Source organism: Podarcis liolepis, assembly GCF_965112155.1.
Source record: "Podarcis liolepis genome assembly, chromosome: 3".
In the NCBI taxonomy this organism is placed as follows: domain Eukaryota; kingdom Metazoa; phylum Chordata; class Lepidosauria; order Squamata; family Lacertidae; genus Podarcis; species Podarcis liolepis.
The window spans coordinates 91,031,047-91,050,978 of record NC_139557.1 but is presented as its reverse complement, the minus strand read 5'-3'; positions in this window follow the sequence as shown (position 1 = coordinate 91,050,978).

Sequence of the window (19,932 nt, the reverse complement as noted above, 5' to 3'; positions counted from 1 at the left end):
GATGCAGTTGCTAAGAAAATAGCCGCGAGGTTCATTTAAGGTAGCTTTTCATTCATAACAATGGGGGCGACAAACACGGTATGTCTGTCTTCACTGCGCTTGGAAAGGCAGTCGCTTCGCCAGCACAGAAGTGAAATCTAGCTATGCGTTCTAGCTACACCTACTGTCCGGTTATAATTACTTTCAACAATGACAATAGGCGAAGGATTTGAACAGCAACCAGCTGGAAATACGCAAGTGATATTACCCTTTTGCCTCGAACTGTGTAGTAAGGAGTGGGAGTGAAAAGATGGGTGCTATTTTTGGTTTTCCTACTCTGCCTAAGATTGATTTTTAAAATAATCCATGGGAACGTGAAAGGAGGCAGTGGCTTTGCAGGATCATAAATTTACTGGGCTGAACTGCTTTCTCCTCTGCCTTGCTCTCCCCCCCCCCCAAGAATGGGATTTATTTTTAATATGCTTACAATATGTGGGAGTAAGAAATAGTTTTCGATGTTGTTCCTCAGTTTTCCCACGAGATTGAATCTCTGAGGAACCCACAAAGCTATCAGTTTGATCATTAGCCTGTCTAGCTCAGCTGTGGCTGATGAGAGCTGGGCTCCATCAACCCCTGGAGGGCAGCAAGTTCCTTATACCTACACGGACTGGCAGTGACTCTCCAAGGTTTAAGAGAACAATCCTTCCCAGCTCCAGCAAGAGATGCTGGGGATCAAATCTGGAAACATGCACCCTAAATCTACCTCTGAGCTACTGCCTTTCTCCCCCAGCTCACAGACACGAAAGTTTGAGGTCAAATCCTTTATTTTCCACCAGTAAGTAAACAGCACCTGCTTCCTGGTACCCAGAACAGCCACACAGCTGTGTTGTTGTGAAGATATCCCAGCTGAATGTAGGAATGAGCTGCCTTAGCACATCATTTCATTGTGGGTCGCCATAGAACAGAAGATCACAGCAAGGCCAAGGTGCCTACGGTTTACATATGTGTTGTGAGAAGCCCTTGAAGGCTGTGTGCTGTTGTTTGGCTCTGAAGCTTTTCTGCAGTGCCACAGGAAGGAACTGCAGCACAGAAGCCCTTATGTAAGTTTGTGGTTAGCTCTAGAATGTCTGTTTGCAAATGAAGAGGCACCATGAAGCCAAAATAAACCATCAGTCCCAACAGCCCTTGCCTCTGTGTCTTCTTGGCCCCATCAGGAAAAATGCAGCAATTGGCATAAAGGAGAGCTGTGGAAATTTGGCATTTGCCTTCAGGCCTGCAACATTCATGTTTACTGTTCTACTTGGTGATGAGTCCTCTGACATGCCTCTGAATTCCTTGCTGCTTGCCCTCCTATCATCACCTGGCTGCAGCTGTGCCAGTTTGATTTTCTTTCTACTCACCCACCTACCTCTGGGGCTGTGGCCACAGCTTCTGCAATTTCTACTGCATATAGTGACACTGCAATGGATTCCCTTTGCTGCCTGCCATGTACGCTCCAGCAGTTAACATGGGGCAGGTAGATCATTCAGCAGCAAGTTAGTGCTCCCTGGGCAGTTATAGGAATCATAGAAATGGCTATCAGCACACCTGGAAAAGAAGCAATGAGGTCTCCAGGTGCACAGAAATGTGTGTTTTGAGCCCCATGCACTCCTTTATTTTCTTGCATCCAATGGATTTCTCCCTCCCCCCTTTTTTTCTAACAGCACCCCTTGTCCTCACATTTCTTGGCTACTGCAAAATGATAGTGCCAGAAATAAATACATATGGGGGCAAAGTAGATCTTGAGGGGGGGCAATCTCCAGTTCACATATTAAACATTTCCAAACAGAAGCATTTCTGTATTTCCCATCCTAAATATGCTGGGTTGCATCCAAATAAATCATACTCAGTCATGCCCATTAATTTCAATAGGTTGATTCAGTGAGTCTAATAACTTAGTCTAATAGGTTATGTTGCACATATTTAAATAACGTTCACATGCAAGCATGTATGTTAACAATTTCTGCCCTAATGAAAATAATATTTTCCCTCCTCTTTCTAGATTTAGTTAGCAGCAGTCTACAGGTGATCAAAGAAGAATAAGCCTTTTAAAAATCTGCATTTGGAAGCCCCTGTTTGTCTAGCTTGCAGCTGATCAAAGCTGTAGGCCATGCTGGTGAAAAGATTTGTTTATTTAAGTAAGATAGATGACCAGCTCTATAATCCCAAGAGGCTCTCAAAGCAACTTATGGACAAGATCCTCCAGGAAAAAATTCTTCTAACTTCCTTTGCATGATAGAAATTCAGTTGTGGAAGCTTTTTCCTGCCATGAAGACACAGCGATACAGAGCTCCGCCTGTTGAATTGCATGTGCATCATGGAGCTGTTAAAAGTGTGGGATTCCTGGAGTTTCTTTGAATGTTCAAATCAAATGTTTGAAAAGCCATTCAAAGCTTTTTGGGGGAAATGTTTCAAAAAACCCTGAGCAATTTTGGGGCAATCAGGAGGGCAACTATTCATACCTCGGTCCCTTCTTGTTGGCATGAACCCAATCACCATTGTACAAGAGGGAAGGAAGCAGGACCTTGTGAAAAACTGATAACAGCATGTCAAATATGATTGATGTCATATACCCTGAGTGACAGATTAATATTTAAATGGCAGAAAACACTGAGACAGGTGGACAGACAATGCACAACCATATATCAGAAAGACCGTTTAAAAAACAGAGGTAAAAGGTAAAGGACCCCTAACCATTAGGTCCAGTTGTGGCCAACTCTGGGATTGTGGCGCTCATCTCGCTTTATTGGCGTATAGCTTCCAGGTCATGTTGCCAGCATGACTAAGCTGCTTCTGGCGAACCAGAGCAGCGCACGGAAATGCTGGTTACCTTCCCACTGGAGCGGTATCTATTGATCTACTTGCACTTTGACGTGCTTTCAAACTGCTAGGTTGGTAGGAGCAGGGACCGAGCAACGGGAGCTCACCCCCTTCGCGGGGATTCGAACCACCGACCTTCTGATCGGCAAGTCCTAGGCTCTGTGGTTTAACCCACAGCGCCACCTGCATCCCAAAAACAAGCTGGCCAATAAAGACCCCCCCTTTTTTGCAGCAAAAAGTGGCTGCTATGCAACAGTATCTATGTAGAAAGGCTCCCTGGAGCACATTCAAAACAGTGCAAGCATGTAGAAAGCAGCACAGATGTGGTCTAAGAAATTCCTTAATGCCTGGAGTCTATGGCCTTTTCTCAGGATCTCTACGCTGATGTTTGCAGTGGAAGTTACAGCACTTCTATCCAGTGTAGTTTTGGTTCTTTTGTGTGTAATGCATCTGTTTGCCTGCTCACCTGCTCCTTCCAGTGTTCCCATGTTAGAAGTACAGCCATGAAAATTCAGCCTCTTTCCTTAGGTTATTCTGGGGCAGTTATGCTATCCTTAGGGTTGCACGTGCATGATTCAGTGTCAGCCTTCCACCTAGGCTCTCTCCACATTTGGAAAATGTATTTGGGAGAATTAGACAATTATTCCCATTGCCTTTGCTTGTAAACAAAGCAAGCATGCAAAAGGCTGATTTGCCATCATCGGGGTTCTTTTTAGCAAACTGGGTTCTCCTAGCATTCTGTCCAGTGGCACAGATTATGAACACAAAACACTCACTGAACAAACTACCACACTCACCTTTTCAGCCAGTAAGAATGGGCATGAAAGAGTTTTCTTAAGCAATGGCCACAGTTTCAGATTTGTTTTTACTGGAAATACGATGCACTAGTCAGAATTGAGAGCCCATGTGGAACAGTGGTGGGAGGATCTGGGGGATAGCCAATGTCCAATTATCTCTTGGCCATGTCCCTTTGATTACCAGGAGTTGAAAACATTGGGGGGGGGGGTTGAGAGCAGGGAGGGATACACAAGCATACGTATATGTGTGTGAATGTGCATGCAATATGGAATTCAATGAACAGAGAAAATACAACGGAGGGGAAACTGCTTCAAAATCCAGAAATCTAAAGTCCATGTCTCTAAATACATCCTATCACCCTTTAATATAAATATTGTTGTGATGTAAATGGGAAATTCTCTTTATTCTGGATGTATGTATGTTGGACAGTCGGAATTTGTGGCATCCAGCAGCCCTCTTTCTGTGCACACTAATAAAAATTCTGAGTACACTTAATTTTAATGGTTAACAATGAGACCCTTCAGCTCAGGGACATCAGATGTCTTAAAATAATTAAGTATTGAATAAGCCTTATGATACCCTCTTTTTACCACAAAGGATAATTTTGTGTGTGCAGTGGTTCCCTGAAGGGCAACAGTGCAGTTTATAGCAACAGAGGTTTTTTTTTTTAAAAAATGTTTGTTTCCTTGGCTAAATCAAACAACCACAAGCTTCAGCTTTCCAAGCATGGATGTCCCCTAAGATCAGGCACTTCGATAAATCAAGGTGAGTGAAATATTGAGTGCGTAACTAGCAATTAAATTTATATTCCACCTTCCCTAAAAATTCTTAGTAAAAATAGCTGCAAAACAGTTTGGATTTCTCTAAAACATGGAGAAATATGAACATAAAAAAGTGAAGACACCTGCTTTTGTTTTACTATGGGTGCAAGCTTGTATCTCTGCCTCTAGCATATGTAGACTTAGATTTTGGCTAATCTTAAGAGGGAGAGAAAAAGAGCAAATCTATTACATTGGGCCAAGCAATCCAAACTTTCAACCTGCACTTCTGGAAGTGGCTTGGAATAAGGCAGAGGTTTCCTTATGCACTTCTGGAAGTAACTTGGAATAAGGCAGAGGTGTCCTTCTGCTCAAGAGCCTCTGCCACTGCCAGCGGTTGCCAGTGTAAACCCCTGAAATGTGGCAAAGCGGAGATCCTAAGCCAATCCAGCTACTGGCAAGTTGTGGGGAAGGGGGCTGATGTGAAACTGGTGCAGCAAACATACAGACTTTTCCTCCGCTATTCTTCCTCCTTAGGTGGTCTGAGGGGTGAGGCTGTGGATGCAGCAGTTGTCCAGCACTCTCTTAAAAGTTACTGCTGCCCGGCAGGGATTGGGATTGCCTTTAAAGTGTGCCAGTCTTAAGCAATTTATGAGTCAAACCATCACCTTGAATTGCTCCCGATGAAGATTTTATAAAATGAGCTTGGAGGCTCCTCTGCACACTGCTCTTCCTAAGGTTGAAATCCTATGAGCATTTGCATGGGAATAAATTGCATTCAGGGCTGGCCCTACCATTAGGCAGACAGAGTGAGGCTGTTGCCTTGGGTGGCAGAGGTCAAGGGTCGGGGAACAACAGCAATATGTCAGAGCAGTGGCGTAGCGTGGGTTGTCAGCACCCGGGGCAAGGCAAGTAATTTGCGCCCCCTAACCCGTGGATTTGCGCCCCCTAACCCTAACCCCCAGATGTTGCGCCCGGTGCGGCCGGCCCCCCCTGCACCCCCCACGCTATGCCACTGTGTCAGAGGACACAGCTGTGTGTGTCACATGGCCTACACTGCGCCTACTAAGAGAGCCTGCTAGCCTCAGGTGTGGTGGCAGCGGCTGTTCCGTCACCAGAGCCAAAATAAGATTCTGCTGCCAATCTTGTCAACTTCTGTATATTTGGAGAAGTGGCACCCATCTTGTCCTTTGTCTCAGGCAGCAAAATGTCTTTGATAGCTCTAGTCACACTGAGGCTTACTTTTGAGTTGCTATGTATGGGACTGCAGTACAGTGGTGCCTCGGGTTACAGATGCTTCAGGTTACAGATGCTTCAGGTTACAGATGCTTCAGGTTACAGACTCCACTAACCCAGAAATAGTACCTCAGGTTAAGAACTTTACCTCAGGATGAGAACAGAAATTGTGAGGCTGCGGCGCAGCGGCAGCGGGAGGCCCCATTAGCTAAAGTGGTACCTCAGGTTAAGAACAGTTTCAGTTCAGTTAAGAATGGACCTCCAGAATGAATTAAGTTCTTAACCTGAGGTACCACTGTATAAAAGAGACAGTTGTGACTCCCCTAGAGATCCTGGTTTCTCCTAACGAGCCTTTACCAATCACAGATTCAACTCCTGATTGGTCATCCCTGTTCCTCTAGGCCAGGCAAAGGCAAACTCGGCCCTCCAGCTGTTTTGGAACTACAACTCCCATCATCCCTAGCTAACAGGACCAGTGGTCAGGGATAGTGGGAACTGTAGTCTCAAAACAGTTGGAGGGCCGAGTTTGCCTATGCCTGCTCTACGCATATCAACCAAAGGAGATCTATACAAAAAAGAATCCCCACCCCCTAAGTCAGGAATGGGGCACCTCTGTCCCTCTAGATGTAAGTAGGCTCTCATCATCTGTCATGGATTCTTTAGCTGAAATTCCTGCGTGGCAGGCGGTTGGACTAGATTACTCTTGGGACCCCTTCCAACTTATCTCTGTCCATTGGCTGGAGCTGACAAGAACTGGAGTCCAACAACAGCTGGAAGGCAGCAGGATCCTCACCCATGCCCTAAGTTGTTGTTATTTAGACTACCAGTTGCCATGCTGTTATGCTGCCTCTTTTTACTTGACTCATTGCACTGCCTGTCAAAAGTCAATTGGTCACAGCTCCACCTCACCCTCAACAGTAGCTAATAACCCTTCAAGATGGTCCATCGCCATAGGCTGAAGCCACAGATAATATTTTAGTTTTCACAAAGTACATATTATTTACCCTTCTTTTCGATAAATAAAACATATGCCTATAAAGCACAATTTACAAACATCCATATTTGTCTTATTCAGGTTTTAAAAGTTGCCCCCGCCAAAAAGCATAAAACAAAACGAAAACGAAACAAAATTGACATTTTATGTCCCACCGAAACCTGACACTTTGTGCATGAAAACTGTTCTGTATTCAGCAGCGCTAGAATTCTGCGTTTTTCTCTTTATCAGCCTGGGCCGTTTCCTTTGAGTCTGGGATCTGATTGGGATCCTTTGTTCTTGATTTTTCAAGTACTACACTGAATGAAGGCTGCTGAGTGATTAATCTGACTGACTGAGACCAAAGAGAGTGAAAAGCTGGAACAGCTATTTCAAGTTAACTCCCACACTGTAGGGAACAGTTTTGCTCCCTAATAGCAGAATATTTGTTAAAAGTGGAGTTTTGTAAGACAGGGAGGGGCATTCCCACGAGTTGTGGAACCTGTGAAACTATTTATGACACAAATGGAAATCTCTCTGATCTAAGACAAATACTCTTATTTATGATGCCACAGAGTCAGGGCTGACTCATCTATAAATCATCTGTTTTTCTAGAACCCATTGTACACTTGGTGAATGGGTCACCTGCTTCCATGGCCACATATCCCATTTATTATTTTGCTATGTTTCACCTAAACATACTAGGAAAGTTGGCAAAGGATGACCTACCATAGTATGTGCTAATAACCCAGCCAGATGGGCGACATATAAATAATATTAAAATAATAATATTATTATTATTATTATTATTATTATTATTATTATTATTATTATTATTATTATTATTATTATTTTCTAGGCACCAGGGCAATCCAGACTGCTCAGCAATAGTACTAAAATGCCTGGCCATGTGCAGAATAGTTGAACAACTCAGCCACCAAACAAATTCAAATTTACACATATGTTTTCACCTTATAAAAGATTGGACAACATTTTGAGCTTCTTAGAAAGACAGCAAGAGCAGATAAGAATTTCATATTTAAATTGGATGGTTAAAAAGTTAGAAAGAAATTCATTCTTATACAATGCTAGTAAAAAGTGGCCACCATTATGATAGGATTGATGAAAAGGGGGTCTTATCCTCTAGGGACCCTGGAATCTGTGCACTGGCCTGTATGTGATCCCCTTTGAGTTGAGCCATTCAAGACTACAACAGGGAGAAGAAGAAGAAGAAGAGGAGGAGGAGGAGGAGGAGGAGTTTGGATTTGATATCCCGCTTTATCACTACCCGAAGGAGTCTCAAAGCGGCTAACATTCTCCTTTCCCTTCCTCCCCCACCACAAACACTCTGTGAGGTGAGTGGGGCTGAGAGACTTCAGAGAAGTGTGACTGGCCCAAGGTCACCCAGCAGCTGCATGTGGAGGAGCGGAGACGCGAACCCGGTTCAGCAGATTACGAGTCCATCGCTCTTAACCACTACACCACACTGGCTCTGGAGAAAGAAGAGGCAGGACTGTCTCTCTAGGGTTCAGCATGGCATCACCTCCCAGGCAGCCCATTAGTTCCTCCTGACCTGGGTTTCAAAAGTCCCAGGTCAGGGAAAGGTCTATGTCTGGCTAAAAGCCAATCTTTGGTCTTGTCTCTGTAGGTCTCGAATTGCTGCTTTGGTATCTCTGCCTGTTGATCCCTTGCAGCCCTTCTTGTAAGCAAAGTGCTATATCGTACATTGTAACCTTGACATACACACCTTGACAGGAGAGGATAGTGAGTTGTGATCACCAATGGGCAACCTAAGCACCAACGTGGCTCCAATTAAGGGAATGGAAGAGCCATCTTGTCATGCTTTTTTCATCAATAGCTCTTTTCAGATGGCAGAGTAGGAATGATAAAACCTGCACTTTGGAGCATGGTGAAGCAATTGCACAACTGTTTTGCTTCATATGCAAATGCATTTTGTATCTGCCCTGCCAACATCATAAAAGAGCCCATCCATGAATACCATATAAATCCCCCCCCCATATATATTTCGCTATTGGTCTGTATCCCACACAAATAGGTTCCAACACTTGCTTAAGTATAATTTTCTGGGTTACGATTTGGGAATAGTAACACACATTTGCAGGTAGCCATCCCAAAATACTCCAAGAAAGATGCTGGGGAAAGCTTCCAGTTGATGAGAGCCCATTCTCATTGCTTTTTCAGTGTGCGGCATTTAGGATAGTTTTGCAGTGGAATTCCAGAAGACAAAAACCCCAACTCCGCACACACAATTTGCATCTCTGCACAAGCCAAGGTAACTGGAAGTCTATTTTCACATATCAACAGAGTAATGTGGTTGTGTGAATATGCCTTTGAGCCTTTTGTAAGAATGAAAGTGCAGATAGCTAAAGCATTTTAACTCCCTGGATTTATTGTATTGGAATCTTTTTCAAAGGCAATTCATAACTTTCAGATATAAAATAATACAAGTAGCTACTCATTTTGCTGGCAGCGCATCACAGCATTTAAATTATCTAGAGTTTCATTCTTACAGAAGACTCGCAGCAGGCATTTCCTGATTCTTGTGCTGCTATATTTTTCGCCATACATTGACCGCACATTGCTGCAAGCAAGAAAGACGTATAAAACGACTCTGGAAAGGGCTCAGCAGGACCTATGTCTTTATGAAAGCGGGAACCAGAAAGCAAATTGCGCTTGCCACATGCAGACCATGAAATGCATCATTTTTGGGGCAAGTAATCATGTTCCAGGCCATAACGTACAGAGCTACTTGCCAAGTATAATGCCGCCTTTGGGCTGTGAGACACTCAGCCCTCTCAGCTTTCTACTCCTGCTTCCAGCAACATGGCTAGGGTGCTCTATATCAGGGTAGGCAACCTAAGGGCCTTCTCAATCCGGCCCACGAACGGTCCGGGAATCAGCATGTTTTTACATAAGTAGAATGTGTCCTTTTATTTAAAATGCATCTCTGGGTTATTTGTGAGGCCTGCCTGGTGTGTTTACAGGAATAGAATGTGTGCTGTTATTTAAAATGCATCTCTGGGCTATTTGTGGGGCATAGGAATTCGTTCATTTCCACCACCACCCCCAAAAAATATAGTCCGGCCCACCACATGGTCTGAGGGATGGTGGACCAGCCCACAGCTGAAAAAGGTTGCTAACCCCTGCTCTATAGCAGGGTTTCCCAAACTTGGGACTACAATTCCCATCATCCCTAACCATTGGTCCTGCTAGCTAAGGATGATGGGATTTGTAGTCTTAAAAAAATAGCTGGCAACTCAAGTTTGGGAAACCCTGCTCTATAGCAAGAAGAGGCTCACTTGCCAGGTGAAGGACTCTTTTGGTTGCTTCCAGTGGCAAGTACAACCTTGTTGTTGTTTAGTCGTTTAGTCGTGTCCGACTCTTCGTGACCCCATGGACCAGAGCACGCCAGGCACTCCTGTCTTCCACTGCCTCCCGCAGTTTGGTCAGACTCATCTTTGTAGCTTCGAGAACACCATCCAACCATCTTGTCCTCTGTTGTCCCCTTCTCCTTGTGCCCTCCATCTTTCCCAGCATCAGGGTCTTTTCCAGGGAGTCTTCTCTTTTCACGAGGTGGCCAAAGCATTGGAGCCTCAGCTTCACGATCTGTCCTTCCAGTGAGCACTGAGGGCTGATTTCCTTAAGAATGGTTACGTTTGATCTTCTTGCAGTCCATGGGACTCTCAAGAGTCTCCTCCAGCACCATAATTCAAAAGCATCAATTCTTCGGCGATCAGCCTTCTTTATGGTCCAGTAATTTTACATGAACTCTTCCCATGTAAGAAGAGTCCTGCTGGATGAGACCAAAGGCCCACCTGATCCAGCATCCTGTTCTCACACTAGCTTATGGGAAGCTGCAAACAGGACATGAGTGCTACCCCACTCTCCCCCAGTTGTGATTCTTAGCAAGTGGAATTCAGGAGCATCAATAGCTGTCATGCTCAATAGCCATATGCAGCCTCATTCTTCAGGAATGTGCCTACCCCCTTTTGAAGCCATCCAAGCTGATGGCCATCAATACGTCTTTTGGTAACAAATCCCCCAAATTTAACTATGTACATGGTAACTGTAATCTTCCATACAGGTACATAGGAGTAAAGTGCTATTTGGACCAATAGACTTTACCCTTGTGAAGGAAGCAGTCAACATTCTTATAGTGCAGAAAGTGATTTTAGGGAACATTCCCGAGTAATAAAAATATACAGTGTGAAGCACCTCTCTACACATGGGGCTGAACACCTCATGCTAACCATGCAGGGAATAATCTTGCCTTCCTCATCTTCCAGATGATTGGGGGACTGATGGGAGTTGTAGTCTAAAACATCAGGAGGGTGTCAGGTAGGGCAAGTCAGGCACAATCCCTTGGAAATAACAGAAGTATGTCCTTGTTCTCCCAATAGAGGTAGCAGAGCCATCACTTGGAAACAGCACTGATGCAGGGATTGCCATGTGAAGATAGAGAGCAGTGCTGATGTGGGAAGTGGCACAACTTCTGGCATCACAACTGAAATAGAGGTGGCTGATGGAAGAAAGGGAAGCCAACATTGTAGACGCAGATATGCCTTAAGAGGGACTGGAAGACATGGGGTTTTGAGTAACCTCTTACTTCCCCCCCACCCTCCTGCTTCATTTCTTTTGGATTCCCAGACCAGTAGACACCATCAAATCCCATTGTGAGGTAAATGCTGAATGGGAAAGAACAGTAGAGCCTTGCTCAGTATATCCTGCCTTTTGAGACATTATGAGCCATAAATGTTCGTTATTTGTCTGCAACATGCAGGAAGTTTCTTCCCCAGCTGCTGGGGTACAATAGCCCCTACCAGTTGCATTTCTTGGTTTATTTGAATGGTTTAAGTTCTGCCCTTTGCACAAGCTGCACGGCAGCTTACAAGAAAGCAAATACATAAAGCCCATAAAAACAACACGATCCTTTAAAACCACATCACAGCAAATCGCGGAATAGCAATTTTGTAATAGCGACGACACATGCATGTGTATGTATGTTATCTCACTCACAAGTATACAAACATCTTCTCTCCCATACAGAGTCTCAGTTTGGTGGTGGTGCTCATTGCTGTCCTCCTTTCCATAACATGCTCACCTCCCTTCAACGCCTTCCTTCCGCATCTGGTAGCCCTGAAGTGAAACCTGTGGGACGCACCATACATTTAAAGCACTTCCCCTCAAAAATGCTGGGAACTGTAGTGTAACCCTACACAGAGCTCCAGTTAACAGAACCCTTAACAAACTACAGTTCCCAGAATACTTTGGGTGTGCTTTTTACATGTATGGTGTGTTTGCAGCTGGAGAACAAGATGTGTCTGGTCCCTAAGAGGTTCTTTAATTTGTTGCTAGCTGCAGCTTCATTGCTCTGCCTGAGCTGCCTGAGATGGGGGTCACACAAAGGCAGCTCACGCCCTTGGTTACCCCGGTAGGAAAGACATGGACCTAGTCTGCTCTCCTACAGCTCAGCAAGGCCGATTGTACCTGAACAACCCCCTAGCAACTTTATCCACCCCACTGTGCATTGCCTTACCTGCGCCTGTCCCAAGGTAGCCACTCCGCCTTACCAAATGCTCTCCTAGTTACGGAGTGTATCAGTTTATTTATTTCACTTGGGGGTGGGGGGGAAGGGGTCTCATGGTGTCATTCTTTCCAGTTACTTTCCGCAGAACCTCTTTAAACCGATCGCATTTCACAGTGGCTTCCAGGTGGTGCTTGAATTTCACTGCCGCCTGTGGAAAAGAAATGGCCAATCAAGGCTTCCCTCTCCTTCGTGGAGTCAGTGGAAGCGAAGAGGTACAAGTGGAACAGAGTGAACTTAGGATGAAAGATGTCACAGTGACTGGGAAATGCACCTCGCAAGCTGCGTATGAGAAAGGCTTGCTACTTTTCTTCTGGGTTGACATCTCTGCGAAGGTGAAGTGGTGATGGGGACAGCTGGACTTGCTGAATTTCTGCCTGCCGTGCAGCTGTGTTAAAGACCTGGCGATTGTGCTGGGAAAGAGACACCATTTCAGTAAGGAAAGGGGGACCACAAAAGGCTGATATTATTAGAGGCAAATGCAGGACAGTACCTGGAGATAATTCTCCAGGGCTCATGCCAGCTAAGCTCAGCAAGTGAAGTTCTTCCTAGCACAGAGATGCAATGAAAGGAAGGACCTTTTATATCCGACATTGCACCTAATTAAAAGGTACAGCAGCCTTGCTAGAGGGGCTTGGGAGGAAGAAACCCTAGGCATGTCCTAAGTTAAAGCATATTTCCATAGCTTTTGTCAAAAGTTGACAGGTGCCCCGTTACCACTTTCAAGAACTAGATTTTCCAAATGCATGGAGTGGTCAGCAGTAGAATAGACAAGCATTTCCTGATTCCATGGAAGAGCCTATGTGCAGACAGTAGAAAGGGTGTGGTCCTGTTCCCACACTCCACTGACTGTAAAAGGGAAGGCTAGAAAGTGCTATTCTGCTCCCCACTCCAGATACAGTGGTACCTCGGGTTAAGTACTTAATTTGTTCCATAGGTCCGTTCTTAACCTGAAACTGTCCTTAACCTGAAGCACCACTTTAGCTAATGGGGCCTCTGGCTGCCACTGCACCGCCGGAGCACGATTTCTGTTTACATCCTATTTCTGGGTTAGCGGAGTCTGTAACCTGAAGCGTCTGTAACCCAAGGTACCACTGTATTCAGTGGCTCTCCATCCACTGGCTCTGCTGAGAGAAGAGCGCCTTTTGGCTCCTCCTCTCTTTGAACTAATTCCATTACAGTCTGTAACCTCGGGTTACAGATGCTTCAGGTTACAGACGCTTCAGGTTACAGACTCCGCTGACCCAGAAATAGTACCTCGGGTTAAGAACTTTGCTTCAGGATGAGAACGTTAGCTAAAGTGGTACCTCAGGTTAAGAACAGTTTCAGGTTAAGAACGGACCTCCAGAACGAATTAAGTTCTTAACCTGAGGTACCACTGTATAATAAATTTGCAATGCAAAAAATTGATGGCAGGTCATGATTTCCCCCCTTCTCCTTCTCCATCCCGCTTTCGTTTTGTGCCACATCTTTTAGATTGTAAGCCTGAGGACAGGGATGTCGTCTTCCTCTTCTCCTTCCTGTTCTAAGAGCTTTTTGCGCTAAAAAATACTTCTAATTAATGCGTAAGAATAAAGGCAAGAACAGAGCTAGAGAAAGCAAGTGGTGCCACAACGGCTAAGATCTAGAAGCTGGGAAGTCCTGGGTTGAGATCTCACCTTATCCACAAACTCATTACGTAGCCACAGAAGGAAACTATTCTTATTCCAGCTGCATTGTGGGGATGATATTTATTTAATATGACAAGGCTGTTGTGAGAGTCATTGATATAAAGTGCTTAGTTTGGACATCTGAAATGTGTTTACAGCAGCATCAATTGACATGGTAACCTAAAGAGTTTTCTGAGCAAAACCAAAGAAAGCACTCTTTCCTGCTCTGAAGGAACTTATCATTGAAATAACTGAGCAATATAGGGAAAGGAGGGGAAGAAAGGAGGACGGTAGCCAGGAATGGATATGAGTAAATGTAGTTATTTATGCTTAAACATGTTTACCGTTGGGGATGAGGATTCAGAGATTATACCAAAGGTTATATTTGTTCTATAGAAATACTGTCATGTTCACCCTGATGATATGCAAGTTTATTTAACAGAAGTCCCACTAAGATGAAACAAAGGCTGCATACACACCATTCAAAGCACATTTAAAGCACATCCTCTCTCATTAAAGAATCATGGGAACTGTAGTTTGTTAATGGTGCTAGGAATTGTAACTCCGTGGGGGGGACTACACTATAGTTCCCAGGATACCGGGGAAAATGTGCTTTAAATGCATGGTGTGTACACAGCTTTACTCCCAATTAAGTGCATATAGGACTGTATATAGTACTCCTGAGTATATGAGAAATGGGGCACACATAAAACCCACATACTGCAGTGGGTTTAATCGAGCCTAACTCGACACAGGGCCAAACTGCAACTGTGCTTTCAGTAGCAGCAACTACCTTATTTGGATTATCTATAAGGTGCATGAGTCAAAGCACTTTCCACAGGAAGAGAAAGGTTCAGGCTTAGGATCAGGTTCTGAACATGCAAGCAAAGGAACATGCTGCAGAACAAACAGAGAGCACCTGCTGCCCTCATGTTTAGATAAGTGAAATGAGTTTGACTTAGGTTTGTTACATGGAAAATATTTTAGCAGATCACGGCGTTTCGCTGTGATTTTGCTCCAGCAGTCAGGTGAAATTTATTCCTTTAGCAAGGAGTTTGCATCGCAGGGCATCTTTGAGGTTCACACTCACTCTTTTTTAACTCTTAAAAAAAAAAAAAAAGCACTGCAGCACTAGATGAGTAATAGAAAGTCAGTTGCTCGGAAAGGCAACATTTCAGCACTTCAGATGGCAGGGAGCACAATGCTTAGCCCTAGTATATAGCCTCTGCAGTGCCTGATTGACAGCTACAGAATCAGAGAGTACAATCCTCACTGCATTTTGCAATCCCTATCAGCAACACAGCTTGGACTGCATAGCTCAAGATATCTGATCCTGAGAATTCTAAGTGGAACATATTAACACTTACAGGAGCAATGCTTTGAAGTATCTAACCATGGCTACCATCCTCATTAGAACAGAATTTCCTAAAGTGAGGTGCAGTTAGGGTTGCCATTTTTATTGTTTTGTATTTGGTAAGGCAAGTCTCTGGTCCTTTGCCTTTCATAGCAACCAAACCCGTCTTTTGGGATTGTGCATTTTTAGGAATTTTAGAGTGTACATTTTTTAATTGTCATAGAATCCTAGAAGAGTAGAGCTGGAAGGGACCCCAAGGGTCTGTAGTCCAACCCCCTGCAATGCAGGAATCTCAACTCAAGCATCCATGGCAGATGGCCATCTAACCTCACCTTAAAATCCTCCATTGAAGGAGATGCCACCACCTTCCAAGGGAGTCTGCCCCACTGTCGAACAGCTCTTAGCGTCATAAAGTTTTTCCTGAGGTTTAGCTGGAATCTCCTTTCTTGTAACTTTAAGCCATTGGCTCAAGACCTACCCTCCAAAGCAGGAGAAAGCAAGCCTGTGACAGCCCTTTAGATGGCTATCCCATCAAATTCAAATATCTTTAATACGGTCAATGACCAACAAGCAATTTATAAAATAAAATATGGCAATATAAGTACTATTGTACTACAGATAACAGTGGAGATATGGCCAAATCACAAGATTGGTACTTATGTTTATGACCAGGTTTCGACTTTTAAGGTTTTGAGGATTCAATTCAAATGTTACTACTGTTTATTATCGTTCCTTCGATGTTTGCAATTTGAACTCCATTGCTGTCATCATTGCTCATCTTATTCTTGTTGCAATGTAACAGTACTTCGCCACAGGCCTGTTGATTTCAGGGTCTTCGTCAGCTAAAAGGTGTCTGATATAGATGTCGTCTGTACTACGAGGTATTTTCCTCAGAATCGGCTCGATCAGCTCTTTTCTTGAGTCTCGATATAATGGGCAATATAAGATGACATGCCCGATGGTTTCTATTTCGTTGCTGTTACAGGGGCTATCCCATCTCCTCTCGGTCTCCTCTTTTCCAGACTAAAGATACCTAACTCTCTCAACTGTTCCTCATAAGGCTTGGCTTCTGTTCCTCATAAGATTTTTTTTTTAATTGAATTTATTTGTTGGCATTTCATCTTGCTAGTTTGGTTTGTTAAGGGTGTTGAGAGTTGTTAGGAGACCCCTCCCAGAGCTGCAATTTCCAGCACCCTTAACAAACTGCAGTGTGTGTGTGTGTGTGTGTGTGTGTATGTGAGAGAGAGAGAGAGAGAGAGAGAGAGAGAGAGAGAGAATTCCTGATCCAAATGGGAATTCATTTTTAATTGTTTTAATTGTGAAGAATAGCTATTATTGTAGGGTGATGTTGGAAGACACCTTACTTAAAAAATGATGATGATGATGATGATGGGTACCAAAATGATAAATTTACAATATACTGTAAATAAACGCTCAAAAAAATACTTTTTGACAAAAACACTCGTCCTGTCAGGGCTCATTCATGTGATCAGAAGTTGGGCTACCCACTTCATTTTTTAAAATAGCTTTATGGCAGCAAGAAATTGGACATGTAGCAGATATGGCTGTCACAGGTAGCGATGGGCAGCTATCTCTGGTGAATCAGTATTTTTATTCATAAAGATGAGGTTGTCTTTCTTTCTCTGTTTTTTGTCGCTTCTCTGTGTGTCTTCTTACTTTAATTACTGGGTAAGTACATAATGTTATGTTGCCTGACATACAGTAAAACCATAGGTTCACGGCCTTATGAAACAGTTACCCAGCTGAGCTCATTTCAGATCTCTTTTCCACAGGCATTTTGCCATTAAGCTACAGCCAGGTTTTAATTGTACTTTCTCCCCACCACCCAGTAAAACAAGCATTCCCAACAGAATAGCATTCCCAATAGTGCTCTTCCTTTTTTTCAGCCTGAGGCTTGTCTAGTATTGGTTTAGTATCTACTGTATTCTCTATTAAAAATAGATTATATACCTCCCTTGATAGCGATCAGATGCTCTCCCAATTCTTAGGAAACTCTGTCTTAATTCCTCATTCTTCAACCTTAACTGTAATTGTAACACATGGGCATCCTCCAGCCCTTCGCTGCTCCAAAAATGATTGGAAAGAATAATAATAATAATTTTATTTATTTAGACCATCAGGGACTAAGTCAAAATGTTGTTTTTAAACCTGAAACCTGCTCCCTGAATTATATGTAGTCTTTTTGGTGCCAGGGGGGAAACCTTTCTGTTTACCCATACCCTCTGAAAAAAACTGATATCGTTTGGGCCTCTCAGTTCTTAAATCAGTGTTTTTATCTCTGGGAGTACTTTATGGATGGTGTATGCATGCATTTCTGTTGCTTATGATGTGATGGTTTTATGCCTTATTTTGTATGTGGATTGTTATAATAATAATAATAATAATAATAATAATAATAATAATAATAATAATTTATTTATACCCCACCCATCTGGGATAGCCAGAAGCCTTCTCTGCCTGAAGGGATAGCCGCCTGAAGCCTTTGGAGCGCAGGGGGAACTCGCGCTGCGCTCCGGAGGCTTCGGGTTCCTTTTGCTGAAGCCGGGAGAGCAAGACTCTCCTGGCTTCAGCAGAGAGGAAGAGCTGTGCAGCGCCCCTTCAGCGAAGCGGGAGGAGAAATGGAAGGGGCTCCATTTCTCCTGCCGCTTCGCTGAAGGGGCGCTGAGTAGAGAGGGGGAGATTTTTTTTCTTGTTCTCCCCCTCTAAAACAAGGTGCGTCCTATGGTCCAGTGCGTCCTATAGAGCAAAAAATACGGTAATTTTCTCCGCCCCCCACCTTGTCAGAACTTTTACATTGGCAATAGTCTGCACAGATCCTTCTCCACTGCTCTGAGCTGTGTTAATATATAAATCAGTTTCTTGCTCAGCTTTACTGCTGATCCCCTCTGTTGCAAAGGGACCATCACATTCTTCTCTGTTTGTTTCTCAGCCATGATGGCCAACAAAGCATATTTTGGACTAAGTGAGCCAAATATGGATCCCCCCCCCATTACATCTAGCTAGAGTGTCACACTCACATTGATAAGCACATAGCTCCATGGGCTTTAAAGGAAAGATTCCTGATTTACTCCAAGAGCATACACATATATATCCAAAATCCCTGGCAAAACCAAGTCAGCTATTGAATTAAAAGGTGGTTACACAAACACACACACACATTTCTTTTCATTATGTGCTTGTGGGTGATGCGGGGATTCTAATTTGTGTTGAGAACTGAAGGAGGAACTGGTAGACATTTCAGATTAGCATGGACTAATGTGAGACAAGAGGGAGGATTAAGTTTCCTGGGAAAGGAAGAGGGCATGATTCTTTCATGTTAATATTTAGAGATTGACAACCCAATTTTTAAACCATTGAAGAGTAAGTGTTCAACCAACATCAGCAGCTTTAGTCTTCTGGGTTCACAGGGATGTAGACAAGCTCAGGCTGAGCACCCCGGATTTAACGTATATAAAGTTATTCTGTAGCCAGGCTAATCAAGGTGGATGCTAAGTTGCAGTCTCTTCCGGCCTGATGTAACCATAGAAATAAAACACAAAGAAAATTCTGCCTCCACTATCTTCACACTAGGGAGACCAGGGGTGTGTGTGTGGGTCAGTCCTTTTGGGCTTCACACCAGGCCTCCATCATAGCCCTGAATCCCAATAATTCACTCTTTATTATGCATCTCAATCAGGTTACAGGTAGGTGACATATTACACTGATTCCACTTAGGTGATTACAGCTTTATGCAGATTGCCATAAACAATAATAATAATAATAAAAGGGGTGGGAGGGCAGGGAAAGAAACCTGGATCGGCAGTCTGAGATCTCGTGGGAACCCTTGTGACTTTCCTAGAGCGGTAGTCTCGTAATCTGGGAAACCGGTTCATGTCTCCGCTCCTCCACATGCAGCTGCTGGGTGACCTTGGGCCAGTCACACTTCTTTGAAGTCTCTCAGCCCCCACTCACCTCACAGAGTGTTTGTTGGGGGGCAGGAAGGGAAAGGAGAATGTTAGCTGCTTTGAGACTCCTTCGGGTAGTGATAAAGCGGGATATCAAATCCAAACTCTTCTTCTTCTTCAAAAAGCTCTCTGCCTTGTGCTGGGGGTGTGTGGTGTGTGGAGAAGACCCACTCAGTGCTGGCTTTGGACAGGTTGGGATGCAGGTCCATTCTAGGGATCATCTAACTTTGTGCGACTTTTGCATATATGCATGATAGCCAGGACTGTAACCCCTGCGTAAGATGAGATCTATTTGTATTTGAAGGCAACGAGGTAGTGGAGAAGCACAGCTCTTCACCTTCCTCTCCCCTTCAGAGCAGGAGTGCTGATGTCATCTCAGGGTACCTCAGAAACCCCCCCCCACACACACACCTTTCCTCTGGTAAGCAAATAAGGTGATAACAAGGCTTTCAAGTTTGTTTGTGATGGATGATAAAGGGCACATTTGGAGAATGAGGAAAGGATTAAAGCTAAGGCTTCATGGCCTTTTCCCAAGATTGGTTTTTGTTTTTTCATGCAAGCAGTTCCAATGGTAAACTGCCTCTTTGCAAAGTAAGTTGTTTGCATTTCCAGTTAAGAGATAAAACCTGCATTTAGGTTGGCTCAGGGTCTTTTGTTAAAGCTCAGTGTGCCTGACATGGTGAAGCCATTATAAGCAGAAATTAAGTACTGGAGCTCATGTTTGAAAAGCCATTCTTCTCTGGATTTTGCAGCGCA